Source organism: Euprymna scolopes, chromosome 41 (genome assembly GCF_053919585.1).
Source record: "Euprymna scolopes isolate OS-2025 chromosome 41, ASM5391958v1, whole genome shotgun sequence".
Taxonomy (NCBI): Eukaryota; Metazoa; Mollusca; class Cephalopoda; order Sepiida; family Sepiolidae; genus Euprymna; species Euprymna scolopes.
The window spans coordinates 14,916,988-14,924,613 of NC_136522.1; the positions used below are offsets into that span (position 1 = coordinate 14,916,988).

A 7,626-nucleotide genomic window follows, 5' to 3' on the forward strand; every position below is an offset into this window, starting at 1 on the left:
TTTGTTTCAAATCTATATAAATGAAAAAGTAGATTATGTATGTGCGTGTGTCTGCATGAAAATATTTAACCGATAAACTCTTAAACTGCATGCATATATACATGCATATATGAATACATATATGCATGCACGCATACATTCATACATGCGTATATACATACATACATGCATACATGCGTATATACATGCATACATGCATACATATACGTGTACATACATACATATACGCGTACATGCATATATACATGTGTACATACATATGTACATATATATATATATATATATATATATATATATATACACACACATACATATATATTTAAAAAAAAGGACTTCCTTCAGTCTTGACAGACTATGGATACCCACTGTAAGGGTGCCTGTGCGTGAAATTTTTGTGAATAGAGTTGCGCAATCACCAACCACACCTCTCCTGAATCAACATCGTGGAATCCCAGTGGCAAGTGGAGGTTCAGGACGACTGGAAACAATGCCGAGATAAGCGGAAAGCACATACAGCTCCTAGAATTCCCAAATGGTCACCCATCTGGTACTAGCCAGACCCAGCGTTGCTTAATTTTGGTGATCTGACGGGATACATATATGCATATATACATACATGCATCCATATATATATACATACATGCATCCATGTATATACATACATGCAAACAAACATACATACATACATATAAACATACATATGGCAATTGCTTCGTCTTTACAGACATTAGTTTTGTTTTTGATGAGATTCTCCGATCAGAGCACACACGTTTATTCAATTAGCCAAAAGGATTGGTTTTGGCTATTCTGTGATTTATCTCAGCATCAAGCGTACAGTCCTTATTCAGCGTACTACCCAGATAAAAAAAAAAAAAAAATTGGCCGTGACATTTTACTTCTAACTATCAATCAAGATGCTAAACTAGCACCTATCCCCAGCCGTGGATCGAACTTACACCCATCTGGTAGACTGTCGGCCGTTCTACCCACAGGACCACGAATCGGTGTCCAAAATATCTCATCAAGTGTTTATTAAATGAGCACTTGCCCATCGCTTCACCTGTTTGGTTTGGTTGTTTTTGTTTTACGGCATATCAACCCTTTTCAATTTTTTAATGCCGGATCCAAAGATTTTGAAGAAAAAATTTTTTAATAAAATATTTTTTTTTTTTTGCAAGTCAGTTTCTATTTAACCCATCGTTGGGACCCTAACAGGTACTACAACTCCGGGTCAGAGTGGACCTGAGAGCAATAGCAATTAAAGGGTGGCTCCACACTCCCCAAAGCCCACAAGTTGGGACCTCACCACTGGATATAGTTTAAGGTCATATCCAGGACCACACAGTGCTCGAACTGTTAGTTTGTTGGCCTTTTCTTGTTCGCCGGCAGCCTTTTACATTATCCGTTTTTCGAACCGAATTTTACATAAAATAAAACTCTAAAAGTTTATCTAGTGGGGTCGAAAAGTTACTTATCTTGACTTTGATGACATTTATTTGTCATACATTTGTTATTTAACAACTTTTTCGAATGTCTTGTATAGTAAAACAAAGAATATGAATATATATATAAGATGTAGAAAATACTGAGGATGGAGTTTAACTCCGAAATATATTTAAATCATAAACTCCATCCTCATGCGTATTATATATATATATATATATATATATATATATATATATATATATATATATATATATATATATATATGTCAGGTCATGTCATATGCTACTGGTACCATGTAACCCAGTACTACCTGCCTCATGGTCGGGTTACCGGCGACTAAACTGGTTCCCCCACCAGACTTGTTTGGGAGGCTAGTCTCCCTGAAGGATTAAAAACAAGACCTCCCAAAGGGCGAATGAACCCTTTTTCTGGGTCAATGGCCAACTAGCACCGTGTATATTTGTGTGTGTGTGTGTGTGTGTGTGTGTGTGTGTGTGTGTGTGTGTGTGTGTGTGTGTGTGTGTGTGTGTATCTGTGTTGGGGTGGAGAGGGCTCCCGTAAGCTGTGCTGAAGGAAACCTTTCTAGAAGCAAATCTCTGATTTAAAAACACCATAAAGCGGAAGACCAGTATCCGCATTAAGCTGGTCTGCAGTTTAACTTGTTGCTGGCTATCTTGCTCTTGCTTGTTGCTGTATCTCAACATTTTGAACAGAGAGAGAGATTTAGCTGTCGTACAAAGCTAAAGCGCTGTAACATCATCTTTGTATAGATACTCCCTCAGACATTTGTCTATTAAAATGGTCCTGTTGCGATGGAAGTCATTTTTGGGCTCGTGGACTTTAAGTGTCTGAGGGAGTGGCACTCGTCTGACAAGACGTTGCAATCATCATGTATATATATATATATATGTGTGTGTGTGTGTGTGTGTGTGTGTGTGTGATATGCATCGGATGTTATAATTTAAATATATTTCGGAGTCTAACTCCATCCTCAGTATTTTCTACATTTTTCTTTTCCTGCCCTGTTCTAAAGTTGGAGAAAGAAAATTCATTATTCAAATTTAATCAACGCTTCTATAACGAAACTCACACCCCTGGCGTTAATCTCGCGTAGCCAACGCACCGTTCCCGGATTTCAAAATACAACACTGAGAATCACCACGCGGATCTTTATTAACTGACTTTTCTGTCTCTAACTTTACAGCATGGTAAGAAAGAAGAAAAAAGAAATAAACATAATACTGAGGATGGTGTTTGACTCCGAAATATATTTCAATTATAAATTCCAAACAAGTAAAATATTTGTTTTGTTTTTCGTAATATTGCGTTATGATTTAGCTTTTACGGGCGTATTTTATTTTATTCAAATTAAATCAACCCCTCTATAACGGAACTCAGACCTCTGACACACACACTATATATATATATACATATATATATATATATATATATATGTATATATATACTAGCGGGGGTACCCGGCGTTGCCCGAGTGTTTGTTTCCGGGACGGGGGGGAGTTTTAAAAAATGTTATGCATCTGCAAAGTTAACATTACGCTACACGGCTGCTGCTGTCAGGGTAATGAATTTAGCGATGTTTTCACATATATATTATTATCATTATCATTATTATTATCATTATCATTATTATTATCATTATCATTATTATTATTATCATTATCATCATTATTATTATCATTATCATTATTATTATTATCATAATCATCATTATTATTATCATTATCATTATTATTATCATTATCATCATTATTATCATCATTATCATTATTATTATCATTATAATAATTATTATTATCATTATCATTATTATTATTATCATTATCATTATTATTATCATTATCATAATTATTATTATCATTATCATCATTATTATTATCATTATCATTATTATTATTATTATTATTATTATTATTATTATTATTATTATTATTATTATTATTATCCATGTTTTTACATAAACAGATAAAATACTTGATTTACCGATTTTCAGTATTTACTTCAGAAAGTGTTCAACCTCGAGTAAGGCTAGAAATATATATAGCAATTAAGCTATAAAAAATTTCCATGAACACTCATCACGCTCTCTCTCTTTCTTTCTCTCTCTCTCTCTCTCTCTCTCTCTCTTCTCTCTCTCTCTCTCTCTCTATATATATATGTGTGTGTGTGTGTGTGTGTGTGTGTGTGTGTGTGTGTGTGTGTGTGTGTGTGTGTGTGAGAGAGAGAGAAAGAGAGAGAAAGAGAGATAGATTGTGTGTGAGTGTGTGTGTATAGGGGACGATTTCAATATTGTTCCTGATTTAATAGTTTGGTTGTAAATTTCCGATTCGGCTCAACATAATCTACGTTTTTGCAAGTAAAAAACAATTTATAGATACGTCCATTCTAGTTACTTACTCCCATACAAATACGAAGTAGCGTATTTCCTTCGTGAAATTTTAAAAGTATATTTTTTCTTCATACTAAATATGAAGCGACAGAAGCTAAAGATCGAAATAGACATATTCAGGTAGCGACGCCGCCCAAAGATCGCGTATAACCAAATCACTTCTTAATGTTTGTTGTTGTTGTTTGTTTGTTTGTTTGTTTGTTTGTTTGTTTATTTGTTTGTTTGTTAAACCGTTCCAAAATGTGTTATGGCGGTATACTCGGCCACAAATCGTGTTATTTCCAAGAATCTAACATGGCGCGTCACAGCAAAAAAAAAAGGGGAGATAACTATTCATAGCTTACCTCGCCTATTTGTGTCGCAACATCTCGTGGCTGATAGAAGGGTCAGTGACTTTTGTGGAGCGAGTTCAAATCATTTGACTAACTTCAATAAAGTTTGGACAGAAAAGAAACCGAATATCGTCATTTAGCCTCTCTGTTCATTGGAAAATCTAAAATTACTAAGGGTAGAGTTTCTTTCGTTCATGCAACTTAAAAAAACGTAGAATAACTCTCTCTCTCTCTCTCTCTCTCTCTCTCTCTCTCTCTCTCTCTCTTTCATTCTTTTTCTCACTCTCTTTCATGAAATCATTATCTCTCTCACACACACGCACACACACACATATGTGTGTGTGTGTGTGTGTGTATTTATATATATATATAAATCCCCGAAACAGTATTTCATGGTAAACAACTAATGTTCCCTTAAAAAATAAATTATTACTGGTACTATGGTACTATAGTGAATTTTAGAGAGCAAGTTGATTCAGTGATTGCAGGTGATTGAATGACTTATTGACTAAATCGTTTGCTAACGAATAATAATTTTTTTTTATAGTTTTAATTGTTAAAAACTTCCACAACTGTATATATATATATATATATATATATATATATATATATATATATATATATATATATATATATATATATACTAGCATTTCAGCCCGGCGTTGCCCGGGTATTTGGAGGGGTGTGCTGAGAAAAAAAAACGGTCAATTTTTTTAAATTTGACCCCTATTATGACCCCTTAACATTTATTGTTTGGGGTTGAAATCGAGTTATTAAGTTAGGTCCATGTTCAAGGAACCTATATCTAAAATTTCAAGTTTTTAGACCCCAAATTGTGGGAGGAGTTTGGTAGAGTTTTCAAAGGTCAAATTCTTGAACATTGACCCCTTTACAGCCAAATTTTTGACCGAAAACCGATCACATCGATTTTCTCAAATCTCAGTACCCTGTATATCAAATTGTGAAGGAAAATGTACACAGACACGTTCACTTTTATATATATATATATATATATATATATATATATATATATATATATATATGTAGGGTGCCCAGGGTGGCCAAAAGATGAGGTATAAGGACAACATCAAAGCAAATCTAAAGCGGTTTCACATGGACCTTGAGACATGGGAGGGCGTGGCTGGGAGCAGGTTGGCATGGAGGAGCGCTGTCCACGAAGGTGCTGCGCTTTATAGTAGTGACCTAAATCAAGCTGCTGAGGATAAACGCAAGCACAGAAAGGACAGATTATCAACCAGACACACCCAACCCCACCCCACCACCACTACCTTTATCTGCCCAAATTGCACAAGACAAATTGGGTCTAGGATTGGGATCTATGCTCACCTGAGGACCCACAGAAGCCACAACGGAGGACAGTCTTACTCGGACACGAGTGACCGCCGATGATGATGATGATGATGATATATATATATATATATATATATATATATATATATATATATATATATATATATATTCTTATTCTTTATTTTTATTCTATAGTCTTTGTCTTGTGTTTTTTTTTGTTGTTGTTGTTGTTTTTTTCATTTGGATAAAAATCAAATAGTATTTATAGAGGGAATTTTTAAATCCGTGAATTTGTGAATTGGTGATTGTTCTAGTTTTATTATATTTTAATATCAGTAACTTATATGAGGTTGGGGCTATAATAATGTCGTTTTTTGACCTATATATATATGATAACAAGTCCGATAGCCATTAGTCGCGTGCTCTCGTGTAATGAATGAATGCGTGAATGTAGGATTGACTTGAAATTCTTAAACATAAACTAAAATGACCGAAAGATGGGCTGAAATGACTTAAATAAATAAAAAGTAAATGACTTAGAATGACTTTAATGAACTTAAGGATGAATTGAATGACCTTAAGAATGACTTGAACGTTTAAAAAAATTACTGGAATCCTTCAAAACCAACTTGAATGATCTGGAGAATGACTTGAATGGCTTTGAGACTGACTGGTTGAAAGTGGGTGATCATTTTACATTAAATTAATACAGAAAAGTGTTCCCCACTTTATATCACAATAAGTACAGCATGTAGTAAGATAAGATACTACACTTTGATCTTGGCCAAAAGGCCAAGAAAGGGGTATTTATTTGCTCGCCCACCGAGCAAATTAGGCACAAGGCCGATTTTTAATGTAAGGAGTGAAGGGGAAATGGGGTCAAGTCCCCGGGGAGTAGGGGAGCTTGCTAGTGACAATTGGTATGAAGGGTTGCCCCTACATTGACTAAGGTCTTATATGAGCGGTTGGTATTTATTTGCTCCCCCACTGAGCAAATTAGGCACAAGGCCGATTTTTAATGTGAGGAGCGAAGGAAAAATGGGGACCAGCTACTCGGGGAGTAGGGGAGCTGGATATTGACAATTGGTATGAAAGGTTGCCTCTACATTATCCAAGGCCTTATATGTGGGGTTTCCCCCCACATATAAGGTTTTTGTTTGCAGTATCTGCCGGAACAGATACTACACTTTATTATTGTTTTTATTTACACTTTTTCTGTCGTCTTTTTCTTTTTTCCGTTATCTTCCTCTTCCCATCTTTTTGCTGTCTCTTTTTTATTTCGATACAAACCTTAACTTCCGCCTCATCTTTTCGTCTTCTTGACGTATACCAAAGATCATTTCCTTTTTATTTTCAATAACATGTGATATGACCTAATAATTTGTTTGTGTGATTGCTGAATCCCTGAATAATTTTCATTACGGACTAAGCTTTTAGATAAACAATATCGCCTGAAAAGACCTCTAGCTACTAGTAACTGGCTGACCGAAACATACTCATGAATGTGTATCGACATATTAATGCTTATATAAAACAAATAAAATGTATGTCTTGCCCTATTTCGGTATTGAGCACTTTTGTATTAACCTCGTTAAAAGTTCATTGGCTGCATCATCTCAGTAAAATATTAACCTGGAATATATTCTATATATATATATATATATATATATATATATATATATATATATATATATATATATATACGTACATACATATATATATATAATATATATATATATATATATATATATATACACAAATATAAATATATATTCACACACATGTATATATATATATATATGTATATAGTGTGTTGGTGTGTGTGAGTGTTTTAGTAAAATATGTTTTTATCAATATTTTGCTCTTTGTGCATATTAATCCCTTTTGCTTAGAAGCACAATGTATGTATTTTCGACATTATATTATTTCTAATTTTCCTAAGGAGCATTTTCACCAAAAGATTCCGTATTGACATAATAATAACGAAACAGATCTGTAAAAAATGTAATAAAATTTTAACATGGTGGGGGGGGCTGTTTCACATGCAAAACAAATATTTGGATTTTGAAATGTAAGTATACTATTATTCTATCATATATCCATATACATTACATGGTGGATTCTCTAGTC

The 7,626-nt window shown here is 34.0% G+C and overlaps 1 pseudogene; it reads right to left on the reverse strand.

The window, feature by feature from the left end:
• Positions 1–6,175: 6,175 nt before the first annotated feature.
• On the reverse strand, positions 6,176–6,301 carry LOC145266792 (U2 spliceosomal RNA; annotated as a pseudogene).
• Positions 6,302–7,626: the final 1,325 nt, after the last annotated feature.